The sequence below is a fragment of the Artibeus jamaicensis genome, unplaced genomic scaffold (genome assembly GCF_021234435.1).
Source record: "Artibeus jamaicensis isolate MK-2021 breed Jamaican fruit bat unplaced genomic scaffold, CSHL_Jam_final contig_908, whole genome shotgun sequence".
Lineage (NCBI taxonomy): Eukaryota > Metazoa > Chordata > Mammalia > Chiroptera > Phyllostomidae > Artibeus > Artibeus jamaicensis.
Window position 1 is genome coordinate 686,310 of NW_026522009.1, and position 21,079 is coordinate 707,388.

At 37.8% G+C, this 21,079-nt stretch overlaps 1 pseudogene; it reads left to right on the forward strand.

The window, feature by feature from the left end:
* The first annotated feature begins 8,249 nt into the window (after positions 1 to 8,249).
* LOC119038127 (dolichyl-diphosphooligosaccharide--protein glycosyltransferase subunit STT3B-like) lies at positions 8,250 to 20,251 on the forward strand (annotated as a pseudogene).
* Positions 20,252 to 21,079: the final 828 nt, after the last annotated feature.

The window sequence follows — 21,079 nt, forward strand, 5'->3', positions numbered from 1 at the left end:
CAAATCTGGAGTAAAGGGGGAATGAATCTATTACCATGATATAGATATTTTGGCCCCTCTCTCTCCTTTTAAGTGCACTTCCCAATAGTCATCTCTCCTCCTTAATCATTTAAATAATTAGCAAGTAGTACAGCCTTAGCAGAAGGTGGGAGCTTATTTATGTCTCTTCTTTGTCTGTAAAGACAAAGGAGAAGAACAGATGAGATCAGATCAAGGAGTGATTTGTTTTATAATCTCTCCAGAGAAATCCAGGAGCCCCCTCCCTCCATGCTCACAGTTCTTGTTGTGAAGCATGAATGATGACACTAATTAGTTGTTCAGTGACATGGACTTCCCTTGGGTATTTTAAAGACCTACTTCTTTTCCACTCTGCATATGCTTCTCTTTGTATGTTTCCTGTTGCTCTTTCTAAAGTCTATCTGTGAGAAGGAAGAAAAAAGCAAAACAACAGCAACCTTCCCTCTTTTTTCTTCTCAGATTTGGTATGTGTCTAAAAGCTCATATTGAGTATATGTCAAAGAAAATTTGCTGCAGTCAGACAAACACTAATTTGGCAACACATCAGGTAAAAATATGCAAGTTATGAAACCCATGTCAAATTTATGATATAAACACAGTATTTATATACGAGGTCTGTCCAGAGTTATCCAGTCATGTAAAATGAAAAATAGAGACATCTGTTGAAGAAGATACAAGACCCAATAAACATTGTACATAGGACAATGACACCTCAGTCCCCTTCAAAGTAGGCACCTTGCAACCTCACACAGTTCTCCCAGTGGCCATCAGCTGGCCATAGAAAATGAATCAATGAGACTCATTTTCTAACTGAAAATCTGAAATCTCTTTCTTTTTAAAGGTGATTTTAGTTTTAGGACAAGCCATAAGTTGCAGAGTACCAAATCTGGGCTGTAGAGGACATTTCACCAAAAAAGTCTGCATGAGACCTGATGCATGAATGGGTACGTTGTGGTGATGAAGCTGCCAATCACTAGTTGCCCGTAGCTGTGGCCTTCTGAATGTTTAATCTTAATGCAAAATTTGATGGAGATTCATTACTCTACTCACTCAGTCATTTTGAATGTGATAGCCATGAAGCACACATGCTCACTCAATATCGTCTACCAATCCCACTGACTAGTACAGTGAAGTCATCATTGTTCATGCATGCACATTCCAGTCCTCTCTCCTTGGCTACCAGGTTGCATCAATGTCATGGAAACCATTCTTGTTGTGTTAACAATGGCTGGAATTTTCCTGGACAGACCTCATATATATGTTGAAGTCTAATGATGGATAATTGTTACAGAAACAAATGTTTGCATTCTTGTAAATGTGTCATTAAGTATCTTCCTTTTCCTACCTCTAACTCTCAGCTCTACTTTCTACAGTGGCGATTTTACTGTCAGGTAGTCTCTCCACAAGAGGCGACAGTGGGATCCTGGAGTTTATCCAGGTGTATCAAATGGATGTGCACCATTTGATCGAAGGAATCCTCCTTTTATGTAATATGCTATTGATTCACCCAACATGCTTCTGATTAACCTTCATTTAGTCATATGTACACTTGTTATCCCACCTTATGATGGGGAGTGTAGTAAAGGTGGGGGCATAATCAATAGTCTCATGCTGTGGGAACAAAATAATTCCTCCAATAAATTAATTGCTTATTGATATGGATCATTAGAAATACTATCCTTCTTGCTTCATTAATTTTGAAGTTTGCACAATACAACTGTATTAAGATAAAATCAACAATAAACTTTCATCATGGTTGCAGAAGTTTTACATGGTATTAATGCAAGCCTCATACTCTTCTATAAGACTAAAAACAGGAAAGAATCAAGAGGCATTCCAAAGTTACTGTGCCAAAGAGATAAGTATAGTCAAATGACAAAATTTTACAAGTTTCTCTAAGTTATCTTTCTCAAGCTACCAGATGTCCATCTATATAAATTAAACCTTAATTATATCACTTACAGCTCAATACTTAACCTGCTCAGGTATTGAATGATAGTATTTCAACATTTATTAAGCTTTTTTTATGTAGAGATGGTATCTAATCTTCCTGGCATCACTCTGAAGATGACAGACATTATCCTCATTCTCTAGATGCAGAAGTGGATAGCTTTCAAATGGCTTCAAATCACTAGCTAGTTGAGAGCTAAGTACAGTAATTTTAACTAGCACTTCAGTGTTTTATCTGCCAAACCCAGAAGGCAAAATGTTATGAAACTTTATTCTTTGATTTATTTCAGTTCAATTTAGCACACTCTGATTCACTAAGTATTATTAAGAATCCACAATGCTCTGCTCATTCATCTTTCCCTCCCCCCAAATTGGATTTTTGACATTGAAACCAAGGGTTTCTAACAAATTTGGGTATGGGTTTATTCATCAGTGACTTCATTACATTGGACCTGTGGTGTGAATTGTGGAGAGTTAACTTTAGGAGAAAATACTTAGTATATTGTGAAAGTAATTTAAAGTTGGATAAAACTGTGCATTACATTATAAGAAAAACTCATTGGGAAAAAAAAACACTTTTTTCCCTACTTTTTGCCCAAACTTCCATCTCACATGTAAACTTTCAGGAAACATAATAGAATTTATAGAGAGGCCATGGATATGAGGAATGACATATGACTTTAAAATCTCATTTTCTTAAATATGTTTCTATTATAGTTCACTGGTCAAAATTTATGCTTTTTAAAAATATATTTAATTATTGTTCAAGTACAGTTTTCTGTTTTTTTACTTTCATCCCAGTATGCTTTTAATACTAATAATTTTTGACTAAGGTCTATTCAAAGTATCTCCTTATGTTGCCAAACTGTTTTACTGAAATTTATGTGGATTGTGTATATTTTATTATTATTCATGTTTTCCTGTCTCCATAACAAATGGAGCCAAATATTTTTTAACAGTTATAAATAATCTGTTCATTAAATGCCCAAACTTTCATAAAATTCAATTCTTCAAATCTCATTGTCTAAATTTAAAACTCCCCCATGCAATTATCCGAAGTTCATATATCATCTTTGATAATGTTCTCGTTTCCCTGACACTTGGTGAGTGATGATTACCATTTTCTCATTGTCTTTCAACTTTTACTATTAAGGTTTCTTCTTCAGATTTGTGGTTGCTTTTTTTCAATGGTTTGTTGAATTTTAACTGCCACTTATTAAGCATTCTGTACGTGAAGACTGATTACATAATATTTGTTCTAAACTTTTTAGTAGTCATCTGTAATGTCCTCATTTTTGTTACGAAGTTTTCAACAATTTAGAGGCTACTTACATTGTCCCAATTTTTGGAAATGAGAAAATCCCAGTGGAAAATCAGTCCCCCTACTGGCTTGCATGCTTCTCAAAGGAGATTTATATACTCAGAGCCTTATATATAGTCATTTATTATTTGTTCAATAAAAAAAAATAAATAAATCCAAAGTTAGTTTTGTTCACTTACACTCTTTTTATTTTCATTAAATTACAGGTCAACTACTAGAAAGGGTTTTCCAAACATATATAAACCAGATGACATTTGGAATGGCATTTCTTTATATTTATTTTGAATGAATTTATGTATGTAAAGAATTTAGGACAGTCTTGGCTCAGTATGACTTATATATTTTACTCATTACCACTTTAAAATGTTAACTTATGACTTATATTTATATAAATGCTAATAATACCCAGACCATAAAGAAGAAAAACAAACAAAAAAAATAATTAAATTATTTTCTTGACTCTTAAAGCTACTTTTCTCTTGTGAGAGCACCCTTTCTAATTCATCTCACAGATTATAAATTTTTTCATGCCTGTTTTATTAAAGAAAGCATGCTTTCATGTCTCTGAACATGATGGATGGCCCCTGCTCGTTTGAAAGGTGACAATGAGACATTAGTTTGATTTTCTGTAGGGCTGTAATGATCTCTGCTAATGGCCTAAAGCAGTAGATGCAGATGAAAAATTAAAATGTTTACTATCCTTTCTCTGCATTGTGTGAGAAGAGTTCCACAGAGAACAGCATTTTCATTTTTGAGGGTGATTTATCCCCTGCGTTTTATTTTGCTGTGAAATTCCGAGGGTAGACACATTTCTGACTTTATATGCAGTTTCATCTTTTCGAGGGGCAGGAGTGAAATAACCTCTCAGGAAACACAGAAAGCAGACACTTATTATGTGAAACAGTTTGAACTAGTCAACATCCACAGCTAATTCTGTCACGCTTCGCTAAAATACTGCAGCATTTAAATACTGGAGGAGCAATATGCTGATAATGACACCATTTCCAGGCAAAGAACTGAGAACAGGTATTTAGTCTGGATAGGTTCATTATGAATGTCTAAGCATCCTAAAAGCATTTCAGACGAATGCAACGTGAAGAACTTCATCTGGCAGATACACCTATTCTAATCAGAACTTGATCCAGAAGGGCCTTTTCAAATGAAAATTTTCTTTTATGGAAAAACAACTTTTTATTGGGTTACTAATACACACACGTGATTAATTCAACCATTTGTGTTATCCACTTAACTCAAAGTTGTGAAGTAACTGCTGTATGCCGGGCATTTCCTTAATACTAGAAAATTCTGGGGCAGTAAATAGGCCAAGTTAAATGTGTTGTCACATTAGAGCCCACAGATGAATAGAAAATTTTTAATAAAAATTAAAGTGATAATCCTGATTATAGTTGACTGTGTTACTGACAGCAAGAAAAAATGAATTTTGATTTGGAACATTTTTCCTTTTGTTTGTTTTGTTTCAACTGTGGTCTAGAAGGGTCCGATGTAAGCATGAAGTGGTATTAGTTTGTGAAACAAAAAGTGTAAAAAGGAATACCTCGGGTTTGAAATGAATCAACTCTTGCTGATTAGGTGATGGAATCCATTTAACTATAATGTCATCAAATCATGAAAAACATTAATTTAAAAGGCTATTTTTTATAAGTTTTTCATTTCACTGTTCCTGTTGCCTCCCCATTTTTGGTAATGAATTAAAAACAGAATGATATTTTAGTGGTTTACTAATTTTGTTTCTTTGCCTTTTATTTTTTTAGGGCAGTGGTTTAAGTGAAATCATACAGATTATACCTTAGTCTTGCTACAAAGGGCTTAGGTGGGGGCATACCTAATATTTCTAAGCTTTAGGTTCCTCATTGATCTGAGTACCTAGTCATGTTATGAGATAATGCACAGAAACTCAATGCAATGGAAGTATTCAACAGATATTATTTACTTAAAATCTTTCATTTTACAATGATACTAGCTCAAACTGGATTTTAAGGAAAGACAATTTTTACTGGGGTTAAACTGGCTGTATCAGATCTATTAATGACCAAACTGCTTTAAAATCTGCCCTTAAAAGAGTTCTGTTTTATTCCATGAACCAGGTAACAATAGGCAATTATAGGTAAAGCTAGCAAGATAAGCTACTTTTGTTGTGAGTTGAAATGAGGCTCTTTCATAGGGTCATGAGGAAAGCATTCAAAGGATGCTCCCACCCATGGGAGATTGTGCTGTGGCGTGGTTTATTTCACTGGAAGTAGAAGGTGCTCTCTGGGTTTCCAATTTCCCATCTCTGTCCATCCCATCATGGAAAATCAGGGCCAGAAATAGAGTCAGTGTCCAAAGATCCTGTATCACATTAAAGCTTATTCCTTCAGAAGCCACGCCACCTGCTGCAGCTCCTGCCAGCTGCTAGACTGCCACGGCCCCCGTGCTCCCAGGCAGGAGAGAATGGGTGAGCATGTGGGGCTAGTGCATTACCTGGTGTGAGAGAGGGAGAGAGAATGGGAGAGAGAAACGGCTTCTTTGTTCCCTGGGATTATATATTTTGGGCTTGAAAAAGACCAGAAGCTTTTTCAATAGAATGAATCAACTTTTCATGTTTTAATAGTCTTTTGATAGGTTTATACCCCCTACTTAAACTGACAGACCTCTATGTCCAGCACCTCCCTCTCTGCCCCCCAACAATCCAGCACTGGAAGGGGGAGGGAGGAGTGTTCCTTTCCCTTGGAGAGACAGTCCCTTGGTAAGACAATGCGATGGTCCCCTGGGGTGTGGAACTGTAGCTTCCTGATGAAACAAACAGGCTTATGTTCCCCAGTTTATTAAGCTCAATGTCTAATTCTCTTTTTTCTTTTATTAATAATTGGCTAAATATGACAGTAGCATTTTTACTTAGAGGTTTGGGTCCTCAGGATGTTATTTACTTGGAGTCCACTGTATTTTTTCCCCAGGAATGAAACATAGATTTGTGAATTATTGCACTCTTCCAGAGCTGTTCACATTTCAGGTACATGGGATTTCTCACCTACTTTTTACCTCTCATTATAATTTCCATTTGAGATAGGTTGTGTAGGAATGTTGGAAGTAGATGAGGGAGAAAGACAACAGAGCTTTAGTTATATTTTATTTGTCCTGAGCATTCTTAAGTCGTAAGTGGATGAAATTTGAAATAGATGTTTAAGAGCTACATTTCTGAATCATGCAGCTCCTATAAACATATATCATAGAGACACGATGAAAGCAAAAGCTTTTGTTTATATTGTTTATGTATTAAATGTGTTGCATAATTTTCTGTTTTTATGTCATTCTTTAAAATTCTGATCACAGGATGTTAGCAAAATATTTTTTAAAATATTGCATCTGTGACTCAACTACTTTGTAAATATCAGGGGTGTCTCCCAATTAGTCCTGGTTAAACCCCACTCTTACCGGGTGGAGAGGCACTTGGTTTTCCTAAATGTTATTCCCCGAATACTGGTTTGAGGGTTTCTCTTCAGACAAGTTCTTGAGTCCTTTAATACTTGAACTCTGAACGTATGGAAATGCTAAGATTACACATACGCTTATCTTCACAAATTCTGCATACAGGAATTTTCCACTTCTACCAATAAGTGTTTATTATTATTATTAGCATGTCAGGAAGGAGGATTTGGGCATGGATATGAGTTGGTTGCTAACAGAGCCTGTGTCCCCATGATTCAGGGCTATGACAAGCAATAGATTTTATTATAGACACCAAAGACCAAGTATATCAGAACATTTTCTCAGGTTTGTGCTGTATTGCAACTATCACATAATTAAGACAGTAAGAAATATGTGTGGGGGCGACTTTCCTCTCAAGTCCCCCTGGCTGCCGAGGATGAGAGTAAACATGACTGAGACATGATGTGATCTGCTTGGGGAGAAGTGGCCATTTTCCCAGAGGAAAAAGGCCTTGAGCAGTGGCCAGTTTCTCAGGGGAAAAAGGAGTTGAGCTCCCTCCTCCATGGGCTTTTATTGGGTTCTAATACACAGGAATACAGCGAGGCAAGGATCAAACAGTAGATAACATTTCAAAGAAATCTGAAGGCTTAGTATGAGTCAGGGTATGTCAGGAACAGAGTTTTAGCATTTCCTGCTTGAACCCTTAACATATGAATGAAAACACTCTTAGCAGAGCAGATTTCACAGGTTTATCAGGAAGTCTTCGTGATGCCAGATTTTTCCCCAGGACACGCTCTAGCAAGGCAAGGAGCTGCACCCCTCCCCAACAGGTATTCAGGCTTAAGGGGATTAGAGCCAGAAAGCACTTCTCCTAGAGGACATGGGGACTCGGGCTTTGTCAAAGCCAGGGGGGCAAGAGTTCATCGCTCTTTGTTGCAGCCCCCCAAGTCCTTCCATGAAGGCCTCCCAAGTGATCGAGTCTGGCTTAGGTTGCCCACCCCTCACTGTGAGGGGTCTTACCCATCATTGACTTCCCACCAAGCTTTGGGGGCAGGGAGAGGACACTGAGGCAGCGTTTGCTACCAGAGACAAGCTTTGTCTCCTGAGGCTCACATTCCAAAGGTCATCTCTCACCCTTAGCCACAAGGGGTTGAAATACAATTCCTAGAACCAGGCAGAGCAGTCTACAACAAATATTTTTAGCTGTGGAGTTCTTTCAGCATGACCTTGAGGATATGAAATTAGTTCACCTTTTTTTTAATGATATATGACTCCAAAAATCTCTTTATGAAAATAAACTGTAGTGTTTATTTTTGGTCAGATACTAGGATTCCAAAACTGAATTTACTCAATATGTTCCTATGAAAAGTAGATACTTAAATACAAAAGTGCTCATCGATAGATTAATTTAACATTAATTTAATGTTAAACTGATACATGCATTATAAGAATAAGACAGTATCCAAGCTGTTCCAAAGGCTGCCTATGTTTGTGTCCTTAGCGTGCTGTAATATGCTGTTTCTAGTATGATAGGATGGTGCTACCGATTGTCTATGGATCTCAGGTCCGAGTACGCACCCAGTTTGCCAGCACCAAAGCTATGTTTGCTGCAGCTAAGCTCTGTTGGCTGGGACACAAGCCACATGCCAGTTAGAGATGAGTACTCTATGATTAGTTGAATATGCAACTGTCTGTTTATTGCACTTTAAAACTAGTTAGGGGGAGAAACCTATAAAAATTTAATTCTCATAAAAATTTTTACCAGTCCATATTCTTATAATGTCTATGTATCTACTCATTTATATATCTTTTCTTCTCTGAGTAACTTGTATGTGGGGACTTGTGTATAGGGACCCCCCGACCCAGAATTTATATATTAAAAAATTGTGCATTTATTCTTACATGTTTAAACTTCAGTCACCTTCAAAGTACTCTCCATTTGATGCAATGGACCTATCAAGATGTTTTTTCCACTGCTCAAAACAGTTTTTGAACTTGTCAGTAATGATGCCTTTGTAGTGCTTCTGCTGTTTTTTGTTTCACCTCTTTCACATTGACAAAACGTTTACCTTTGGGGACTTTTTTCATCCGAGGGATAAAAAGTCACTCAGTCAAGAGCAGGTAAATAGGGAGGGTGGGGCACAGGGTTGATGACATTTTTGGTTAAAAACTGCTAAACACTCAGGGAGTTGTGAACAGCTTTGCTCGGAAATCACACATCATTTGGGCAAATGTGTTGAAAGAGTCTTCAAAACAATTCACTGAAGCCAAACACAACCTCTCACAACAACGCCAGCTGGTACACTAATACAGATGGATTCCTAGAACATTCACCTAGTATGAGAGGTGTGTGATATAAGGGGTCTGCCCTCTAGAAGATAATTCTGCTCTTGGGAGGGCGTTGTGTGTGTGTATCAAGAAAACCTTGAGGTGCAAAATTAATCATTAATTTGTTCAGCGGGTTGCTAAATTAAACCCAAGCAGTGACACAATAGTGCAGGAAAAAATATGATTTACTTGGGATTTGAACAACCTGTTCTTCCTTTTATAAGCCACTTTTATTCAGTTTCATTAACAATAAAAGCAAAACCAAATTTTTTATTCTGTTTAAACCTTAGGCCACTTCAATCACTTAAGTAATGTCTTCAGATTCTCTAAGCCCCTTAAAAAGTTTTATAGGTATTCTGTCTTGTAGAAGATCTTGTTTGGAGTTTGAGTGATCTTAGCATACATGGAAGAGATGTGTCACTAGGTAGAGAATGACCCTTGGCTCCTATGATCTCCAGGAGATGTTTCTTGTCCACTTCATGGCTGGGTAGTTTGCTGGCCACTGAAGCTGAAGCTTACTTCTGATCAGCTCTTTGGGCCTGATGAAAATCCTAAGGCATTGTCTGGCTCAGCAGGTTTCATTTTGACTCCAGCTGGGGCTAGAGACTCCTTGATGTGTCTGGCAATGAATTTTGTTCAGCCCTGATTTGGGTGGTCGTCTCTGCAGCCCTCAACACACAGCTCTCGGTTCCTCAAGGAAGTCCTCCATACGGTTTCTCCACCATTTTTCGGTCCTACCCAATCAGATGAATGAGACGGTGACCCAGGACTCTCAAATTGCAGAGTGTCATCTGGTTGCAACCACTGGGCTGCAATAACTAAGTTGATAGGTCTGCCTGCGAGCAGGTGAGGAGACAGCCTGAAATATAATCTTTTTGAAGATAAATGAAAGTGAAGCAGAAGGGGATGAGGTGAAGATGGCAAAGGAATGCATCATCTTTGCCTTTGATGTTACACACACTCAGTACTATTTACTACGCTTAGTCAAAATCTTGGAGCGAGAAAATTGGGATACATATAAATAATGACTTAATGTCTATTTCTTTCTCTTTTTTGTCTCCCACTGAAATCCAAAGCTTGAAATGCACAGGTCAAAGAGGCATCTTCACCTTGGGAGCTTTCTGTAGAGAGAACTCCATAAACATTGATTGTTTAAATGCTAATGAGCATAGAAAGACATTTGGAATTTTTTTTTTCCAAGACAGTAAACTGCCATGCACAGCACTGTAATTGGCAACAGAGAAACGATACTGAATAAGACTCCTGTGATTACTCTAGTTCTCATACTTCAGATTGCTCAGTGCAGCTCTATTACAGAATTTGGTAGGAGCTGGAATTGCTCACCTCACATTTTCATCTTAATTGTCAGGAGTACCATACAATGAATGAGAAGTCAAAATCATAATTAGAGGACTAACTTTTTCATTTAAAATCTTGGTAATTCTTATGAAAATTGATAGAGACATATCGTTCTATCCAGTTTCTATTTACCCTTTATCTTGTTTTTGTATCATAAAGAAAAATGCCTTTTTCAGTTACAATGACTTCTGAAACTACCCAGAATTGGGCCATACCTCATAGGTTAATGGCACAGTTATTTACAAGTCTGGCCTCATGATAGACATTGGCTACTAGTTCATGAGTCTATAAGTTACCCTCACTTCTGACCAGCTGGTTACAAATTTGTGGTTTCCCATTACATGTGAGTTTTGTTAATTAGCTAAAATGACACAAAGAAGTCAGGACAATGCTATACTTATAATTCAAGTTGTATTATAGCAAATAATACAAATCAGAACCAACCAAAGGAAGGAATTCTTAGGATAAAGTCTAGAATGGGCTCAAACACAGCACTTCCTGTTGTCCTCTCCCTGTGCACTCCGGTCAGCATTAACTTCTGACGACAAAATTTAGAGAACTGTGAACAAGGGAACCTCAACCAAGCCTTTGGTGTCTAGAAGTTTTATTGGAATTCAATCACATGTCACTCATCTGGCTGATCGTTAGTTTCCAGCCCCTCCTGCAGGCTGGGTCTGCAGTTCCTCTGAGATCACACAGGTATGCCTGTTCCAATTTCCCATGATGAGTCATATTGTAAGATTGCCTGTTGGCCAAAGCAAGAACAGAGACATTCTTATCAGGCAGGATATTCCAGGGGCCCAGATAACAACTCTCATCAGCTTAAGGCAAAAGCCAGACTTTTCTTTGAATAAAGATTTATCTTTCCTACACATCAGGATCATTTTTATAAACAAATCCAGGGACTTCTATGCATGTCTGTACTTGAAACCAAGCCTGAACTTGTAAACACACCTGAACTTATATACTAGTCCTTACTTGCCTTGAAGAATCTCAAGTAATTTTCTGGTTAACTTTTATCTTCTTTTACTTCTCCGTGAAAATAATATTTCTCCACATTATTTGTTCGAAAAATTCCATTTTATTAATCTAATAATATATTTGTAAACTGTTTTTTTAATTTGAATTATTTTATATTTGTCAGTATCACTAACCACAGATAGATATCTTTACAGTAGTTTATTGACTTTCATGAATATAGTTCCATACAAAATTATGAGCTACTCGAGGACAGGGGTTATATGCCTTTTTCACTTATAACTGTAAGGGCCTCAGGAGTATGTGTTTTATATTATTCATAGGAAATATTTATTTGAGTGAGTGTAAGTGAATGTAGTCAGTTAGCAGGAACATTACATCAGAACCTATAAAAGCACTGGAATGTAATAACAGTGCTCAAAAAACCTTTATGGTTAAAATCAACTGACTTATTATAGTGACCACGAGTCACAACAAAATGGGAATCCAATTGGTGGTAAACAGTGACAACTCTTATCATAAAAAAAGGCATCATGGGACTTCCAGATTAGTGAACATGTGGAGTGTGGGGAGAATAATGTGCTTGGAGAGGACATAGCATTTCCATGATTCTCCCCAGAAACATTATCCTGTGCATCTCTTTTTTTTGCCTGTTCCCACATTCTATGCTTTTATAATAATTGGATGATCTAGTTTAACTATGGATCAACACATCATCTTGCACCTCACGGGTTTTATGAATTTTAAATTGGTTTGATGAAAGAGCATGATATCTGCTAGGAAGAAGAGTAGGCGGTACTGTTTACCCAAAATTGATGATAACAGCTGGTTTTAGCAATTAGATCTTAAATGCATTGAATGCAACTGTTCACATAAGAGATGTATGTATGTTCCTTGTACCAACTTTTAGCAGCCTCACATGTATATCTACTTTCCTGCCTACAGGAGAACTTTGGAACCAAGGAGCAGGACTTTCAGCTGCTTGTTTTACTGCTTTTGTGTGAGGTTACAGTTCTCAATCAGTAACTGGATCCTTTGATAATGAAAGCAGTGCTATTTTTTCATTTCAGTTCATATACTACTTGTGGGTAAAGGTGTTAAAACTGAATCTGTTTTGTGGACAGTGCTGCTGCTTAATTTCTCTATTGTCTCTGCTTGTCTCTGCTTGGGGCGTTTATGTGTTTATTATCAGCCTTCTCCCACTGTATGCATTTGCAGCATTACTGATGTGGAGATACAGCAAAAGAGTCTCCATAGCATATAGCATTTTTTATGTTGTGGGTTTAATATTATTTATGCAAATACCCTTTGTGGGATCCCAGCCAATAAGAACACATGAACATGTGGCAGCTTCAGGTGTGTTTGCAATGGTTCAGGCTTCTGCTTTTTTCCAGTGGCTGAGAGACCGATTAACAAAACAAGAGTTCAAGGGATGTATTGATACATCCCTTTTCTCTTGGGATGTATCAATAGCTCCATGTGCTGTGTTCCTTAGTGTCATATATTAGACTTACACAGGTTATATTATTGCATCATGGAGTGGCAGGTTTTACTCAATGTGGGGCACGAGTATGCAAAAAAACATGTTCTGATTATTGCATCATTGTCTAAGCAGCAACCTATGACTTGGGGTCTTCCTTCTTTGCTCTATGTAGTCATGTGTGTAACTTCAAAGCAGGACTATGATGGATCTGCATTAAAAATATCAATGATGAAAGAGTATTTGTGCTCTTTGTGCAACCAGTGCTATCTGCTTTGCTGGAGGATGGTGTGGCTGATGTTGACTTTGACTCCAGTTGTCTGTATGCTGTCTGCAATTGCCTTCTCAAATATTTGTGAGCACTATTTGGAGAATGGCATGAAAGGGGAAAACCCATCTGTGGAGAACAGTGATGAAGAGAACGAAAGAAAAGCAGGAGATTCATATGATAAGGCAGGTAAAGTGAGGAAGCATAGAACTGAACAGGAAAATACTGGGGAGAGATTAGGTCCTAATATAGAAAGCATTGTCACAATATTGGTGCAGATGCTGTTGATGATGTTTGCAGTCCACTGTCCTTGGGTCACGAGCAATGCCCACTCCAGTCCAAATGTGTTCCTAGTCTCTTACAATCATCTTCGAGGATTTTAGAGAAGCTTATTTTTGGCTAAGGCAAAGCACAGGTGAACATGCCTAAGTGATGTCTTGGTGGAATTATGTCTATCAGATTGCTGGTATGGCTAAGAGAACCACTTTGGTAAATAATAACACCTGGAATAACAGCCACATGACACTGGTGGGAAATATCTTCAAATGAAACAGCAGCCTATAAAATCACGAGGAATTTCCATGTAGATTATGTATTAGTTATTTTTGGATGGGGTCACTGGCTATTCTGGTAATGATATCAACACATTTCTCTGGATGATTAGGATAGTTGAAGGGGAACATCCCAAATACAGTCTGGGAAGTGACTATTTCATTGCACTAAGAAAATTTCATGTAGACGAAGAAGACTCCCTTGCTTTATTGAATTGCCTTATATATAAAATATCATATTACAGATTTTGAGAAATGCAGCTGGATTTTCATACACCCCTAGGTTTTTAAAAAAATTTATTTATTTATCTTTAGAGGGGAAGGGAAGGAGAGAGGGAGAGAAACATCAATGTATGGTTGCCTCTTATGGGTCCCCTTCTGGGAACTGGCCTGCCCAGGCATGTGCGAATCGAACCTCTCGATCCTTTGGTTTAAAGGCCAGCGCTCAATTCACTGAGCTACACCAGCCAGGGCATACCCCTAGGTTTTGATTGAACACATAATACTGAGATTAGAAATCAGGACATTAAATATAAGCATTTGGAGGAGGCTTTTACATCAGAACACTGGTCTGTAAGGATATATAAAGTGAAAGCACCTGATAACAGGGACACATTAGATCACAAACCATGAGTCACCAATATTTTCCCAAAACAAAGCATTTGTCAAAGAAGACTATGAAAAGAAACTATGCTTCCCTTAAAAATAGGTTTGTTTTTTAAAATGTATCTTATTGATTATGCTACTACAGTTGTCCCAATTTTTTCCTTTTTGCCTCCCTTCACCTGGTACTCTCATTGCCTCTAGCAATCCCCTCCCTTAGTTCATGTCCACAGGTCATGCATATAAGTTCCTTGGCTACTCCATTTCCTATTCTGTTCTTAACATCCCCCTGCCTATTCTGTACCTGCCAACTTGTACTTCTTAATCCCTGCACCTTTTCTCCTTTTCTCTCCTTTCACCTTCGCAGCTGATAACCCTCCAAATGATCTCCGTATCTGTGATTCTGTTCCTGTTCTGCTTGTTTGCTTGGTTTGTTTTTTTAGATTCAGTTGTTAATAGTTGTGAACTTGTTGCCATAAGCTTGTTTCTAAGGAAAAAAATATATAAAGACTGTCCAGGTTCCTAACTTGAAGCAGCTCTCCTAGTGAGGTCCAGTCTAAACCTTTAGCTCAGATCATGTTTCACAGCAACAGAGGGCACAGAACCATCGCTGATCTGGGCCAGTGTACAAGATTTTTGACAATGAATAATTAAAAAAATAAAATTGGCTAATTGGGAACAGCTGTTTTTGATTTACAATGTGACGCAAGATGGAGCACTGCTATAAATGTCTAACAGCAGACTTTTTAAATCAGTACATGTTATCCTTCAAATCTGAGAATTTGGACTTATTGCACCAAAGAACTCTTTAATTTGATCCGTGACACATACATACTTATCAATGTTTTTATTCTTTTACAAGACCTGCATTTTATTTGAATTTTCCTAATAGCAATATATAAATTACAAGTGACAAAAAGTGATATGATCCTTTTAAACCAATAATCTAGAACAGGCCTAAGAAAGAGGTATTAGAAATGTAATTATTCTTCTTTGAATTATATTTATTTTTATATTTCTCCAGTACAAGGAATATTTCATCAACTGTATATTTTCTGTTGCTTACTATTTGCTCTAAGAAGAAGCTTCCATTTCAAAGATGAGCCTCTAAGTAACTAATTGATTCAGATAGGTTTTTTTTTAATGTTGGTATACTATTGCTGCTCTTAGCAGTTGTTCTCACCAGATACTTATGGGGATGGTTTCATACATTGTTCATTCAAGGGCTAAATTTATATCCGTTGGGAATCATGGTGACTGCACAGAATGTAGCATACCAGGATGGGAATTGTATCTCAGTACTGAGGTTAACACTATGTTTGCATGAAAACATTAAGAAAAAACCCTATAAGTAGACAGGTGTCCACAGTTTATTTTCTATGACTCTTCAAAACGACAAAGGATTTATAAACTTTGCCTGGACTTCTCTCATTTTATAACAGTTCCATCAATCACAGTGATTTTGTCCTCTGCTCCATTTGGTTTAAATCCCTAAGCATTTGATAAAAATACTCTTTAAGCCTGTTTGAATTTTCTTGCATAGACGATGTGTCAGTTGTCAAAATGCACTAACATATAAATGGTGATTGAAAATGCTTACTTTCCAGCTTACAGGCAACTTCATATAGACTCAAAATTCTGTCTAATTTTTAAATAAAAGTGAAAGAATTTTTCCTGCCACAGGATTTATTTTTTATATATAAACAAGCATAACTTACACCACTGCTTTTGCTGGAAAGGTGCAGAATTACCTTTTTGAAGACAAGTGCAATTTACAATATTCAGTGAGAACATTACTACTGATTTTCTTCTCCAAAGTGTAGACTATTGTTTGATTTGTAGAAATTGTTTTTCACCCAGATGATGGTTCTTCTACAGATCAATAAAATGGCTGAACATTTTCACAAATAACTAAATCTGGATTTCTGATACTTTGTCATTTGAGAGATTTTATTTTACTTTGTTGCTTTAAAATTCAAGGCAGAGAAGTTGTTAACTGTAGGAGAAATAAAGTCAATTAAATAAAGACATCGCTATTATCTCAAATATGACAACACTTTGTATTACTTAATGGTGTAATATGTCATTATAATAACATCCAAACCTGTAGAGAACTTTGATAAAGGTTTATTCAAGTCAAACAGAGGATATGACTGGAAGCAATATCTCAACAGACGGAGAAAAATGCTTCTCATGATGACAGTTTGTAGATTTCTCTCTTTCTCTCTCTCTCTCTCTCTCTTTTTTTGCATTTGAAATTAAGGAGGGAAAGTAAGAAAGGTTACATGAAAGTGGGAGAAAGCAAGGTGCGGAGCAGATTGCAGTAGACTGCTCTCTGGGGGTGGTTGCCCTAATGAGGGGACTGAAAAAAAGCATTTTAAAGATGTGTTAATGCAAGTGCACAGAAATGATGGGTGAGGCTTGCTTAAAGCAAAGATAACCTTTTTACTGAAGATATTTAGGCCGGGAGCCTGATTACCCACCATGAGCTCCCCAGTTTAGGAATTTGTGATCACATCACTCTGTAAGGCTACTTTCCACAAATGCCACTCCCCTGACTTTTTTTTTGGTTCACTGACATGTCTACTTCCACTAAGTTAGGAAACACTTTCAGTATGTTCCTTATCATTTCTTAATTCTAATATATTCTTTGGTTAGCTTTAGTCTAAGCTGTTCCCAATTGAATAGCCAGGAGTCAAATTCACATGCGTATACTTGAAATAAATGTTCACACACATTCAGGTAGTGGTCATTTGGGGCCTCGATGGAGATCGTTTGTCTTCAGACTCAAGACTGTGAAATGCTCAAGTGGAAGCTGAACACCTTATTTCCAGGGTGCCTTGAATTGTGCCATGGCCTAAGAAACATGTGCTAGTTAGTGATGTGGGAGTCAAGATAAGGCAGAAACTTTTGTTTCATTTTAATGAGGATGCAGCATGGGCTTCTCTGCATCAGGAGATGCAGGGCTGCTGCAGAACATCGAGGGTTCACTGCAGCAGCATCAGGAGGGTAGGGGTATTTTAAGGGAAGGCATAGCCTTTAGGAGATAGCTCTGGGGTGGAGGTTCAAGATGGCATGAAAGGACCTTTGCCTTACTGCAGGGCAGTGAAGGCACGGGAACCAGATGGAAATATCATGACTGATGCTTTTGTGATAAAGGTTTGTGACCAGCAACTGTGAGGCATAGCGTACGCAGTCTCAGAAACTCTTGTTGGTGAGAGCTCAGAGGTCCTTCCTATTTGGCAAAGAACATGTAAGATGCTCCTACATAATATACTCTGTTGATAAAATCTGGGTATATTTTCATAGTCTGTAAAAATAATATACATGTAGTTTGTTATTTCTAAAATTATACCATATTTAAATCATTTTAATGCAAGATTGGTCACCAAGAAACCATTGGTGATGATTTTTCATTGCTACCAGGAGTCTGCATCCTACTGAGTGCCCCCTGTTCTCTACATCCACTTCTTAGGGAAACATCCCCTCCCCATGTTCCTCACTCTTAAATTTCCCTTGGGAAAAGGTCGTGCTTTCTGAAGTCAGGAATGGAAAGACGTAAAAGCAAGGTGAGAAGAGGACAAAGGAGGAGGCATTCTCACAAGATTTTAGAATCTTGAGTTTTCTCTTTGCTCCTCACAGAGACAACTCAGAGTAGATTTCTCATACAGATGCTACAGAAATGAGCCGTGAGTCTGAATTGCAGGCGTAAGCAAGCAGGCTGGTAGGGAAGCTTTCTGCAGAAAGCAAAAGGTGGCAGAGAAAATAAAACCAGGTTGCTCTAGCATGTATTAAAGCAGGAGAGGCCTTGCAATGGATAAGGATGCAGTAAATAAAGATGAAGTTTCTATGAATTACAAGGAAGAAGCTATTTAGATTAGCCAGGTCTCTACAGAGAAATAGAGTCAATGTATCAACAGGGTATATAAGGACAGGTTATATATAAATGATCTCCAGAAGGTATCCCGCCATGGAATATAAATAATGAAGACATTTATTGAATAAGATACAAGATATAAGAAAGATTATATGTACATAGGACAATGACAACTCAATCCTATTCAAAGTAGGCACCTTGGGAATTCACACCATTCTCCCAGTGTCTCTTCCACTGTTCAAAACACTGTGTAACCCTTTGTTGGAATTACATCAGCTGCACCGTCACATATTACTGAGTCTCACTGATGGTCTCAAAACCCTTCCCTTCCAAAGTGATTTTAGTTTTGGGAAAAGCCAGATGTTGCAGGGCACCAAATCTGGTTTATTGGTAAGTGTTTGAAAAAGTCATTAGCTACTGGAATATAAGCACAATATTCCTTCTGCTGTGGCAGCAGAAGCCACAAGATCCTGCACCCAAATCTGGGACATAGTAGTTTTTGGAATCCCCAGATCAGCTTCTAATTCTCACACAGTCAGTAGCAAATCTTTGTTGATTGTAGCCCACACATGTTCAAAATTCTCAGGTGCTCTGCTTGTTCAAGGTCTTCCAGAATGTGGATCACTTTCAACAGATTTTTGACCACCTTTGAAGCATTTGTGACACACTTTAATTTGTGCTGTGTTCATTGCACCATCCCCAAAAGTCTTCTGAATCATCCAAATAGTTTCCATGGAGGCATGTTCAAGCTTCACACAAAATTTGATGCAGGTTCATTGCTCTACTCACTCAGTCATTTGGAATGTGATGGCTGTACTGTATACACACTCACTCAACAGCATCTACTGCCTCATTGACGAGTACAGTGAAGTCATCATTGTTCATGAGTGTGTATTCCAGTCCACTATCCTTGGCTGATAGGTTACACTGATGTCATGCAAACCATTCTCTTTATATTAATGATGGTTGGACTTTTTCCAGAGAGACCTCATGGGCATCGGCCCATGTGATTATGGGGGATGAGAAGTTCTATAACTTGAAAGCTGGAGACCCAGGAAAGCTGGTGATATCAAACTTCAGTTTGAGATCAGGACCTGAGAATCAGAAGCTCTGATGTTTCAGGGAAAGGGAAAATGGGTATGTCCGCTAATGCACACACACACACACACACACACACACACACACACACACACACAGATTGAAAATTTGCTCTTCTGCCTCAGGGGATCAGATGATGAGGACATTTTTTTCCCAGCCTACTAAATCAAATGCTAAGTTTTCAAAAACACTCTTACAGATACACTCAGAAATAAATGTTTTGTCAGCTACTTGGGTATCCCTTAGCCCTGCCAAGTTGACACATAAAATTGGTAATAATCATCACAACTTCCTATGCCATCGTTCCTAAATCCCATCCTCACTCCATCCTTTTCACCCCAATCCTGAACTTTCTTGTCAGGAATTTAGAGTTCATGAATTTCATACCAGTCATTCAGGGTGAATTCAGCAAACATCTTTTAGCATTGAATTTTGCCTATTTGCTCACTTAGTCCATTTTTATAGTTGAGATTACTAATTAAACACTTTGTGAATTAATCTGGCATGTTATACATAACTGGCATGTATAACACTATTTCCCTGGAAATGTACATTCCAAATTCCAATTAAATATCATATACAACTGTGTAGGCAGAATTAGGACCTCCCAAAGATATCCACAGTCTCATCCCTGGAATCAGCAAACATGCTACCTAACCTGGAAAAAAAGGACTTTGCAAATGTAAGGTTAAGGAGGTTGAAATGGGGAGATTAGCAGAATTATCTTTGTGGGCCAATCTGATCATGAATGCTTAATGGTGAACAGCCTTTCCTAAAAAACTGCTTCAGAGGCTGTGGTCAAAGGGAGATGTGATGACCAAAGTGTCAAAAAAATGCAATGCTCCTGCTTTGAAGGTGGAGGAAGGAACCCGATAGCCAACAAATGTGGGCAACATCTGGAAAAGACAAGAAAATGGAAGTTTCCTTAGAGCCTCTGGAAAAGAACGAAGCTCAGCAAACATCTCGCAAGCAAACACATTTTACTGTTTTGTGAATCTTTTTAGGTGCGGTGCTGTGGGTTTCACGTACATTCTCTCATTTGGTCTTCAACACCATTTCCAGTGGGGGCTAACACAGCTCTTCAAAAGGCTAGTGGTTTCCTTAAGCTTCTTCACTGCTGAGTGGAAGGGCTGGAACTGGCCAGGTCTGTCTGGCTGCAAAGCAAGCTTGCTGTTTTACCAGCACACAATGCATTCAAAGCTAAAACTGTCAGGTGAAATGTTAGTGTTTTATTTTAATTCATTGTAAGACTAAAATAGTATAAAACACTAAAAAGCATACCCACTAATAAATTAAATGATGGAAACATAATAATAGAGACTCACATTGCACACGGATTATAAAGGCAAACGATTAAGATATTCAACTAAAAACAACTGAAAAAGTGAGTCCCTTTGTAGTACTCAAAAACCACTATTTCTGAACTCACATGAGAAAGAAAAATTGAGTCATTATTAATCTATAAATTACTCATTTGGACAACCACCTTGCTCTTTCTTTGATTGCCTTCCTCACAATAGAATCTTTGCTCCTACCTACTAAATCTTTTATTTTAAAGCAAAACAATATCCAACTTGAGATTTTTCTATTGTCAAGAAAGAACATCCCATCAATTCAACAACATCCCAGCACTGTTGCCACTAAATCTGAGGAGAATAGAGTTTCACACAGTGGAGTACACATGATGTCTTTATTGTTTAAAGCTGATTAAGTAAGGTAGATCCATTGGTGCTTGTGGAGTGCTAAGCGTAAGCTGGATGCTGAACAGCACACCGACCTGTCCCACGAGCTAATTCTTCAGCGCACTCTGACACGGCTGGGG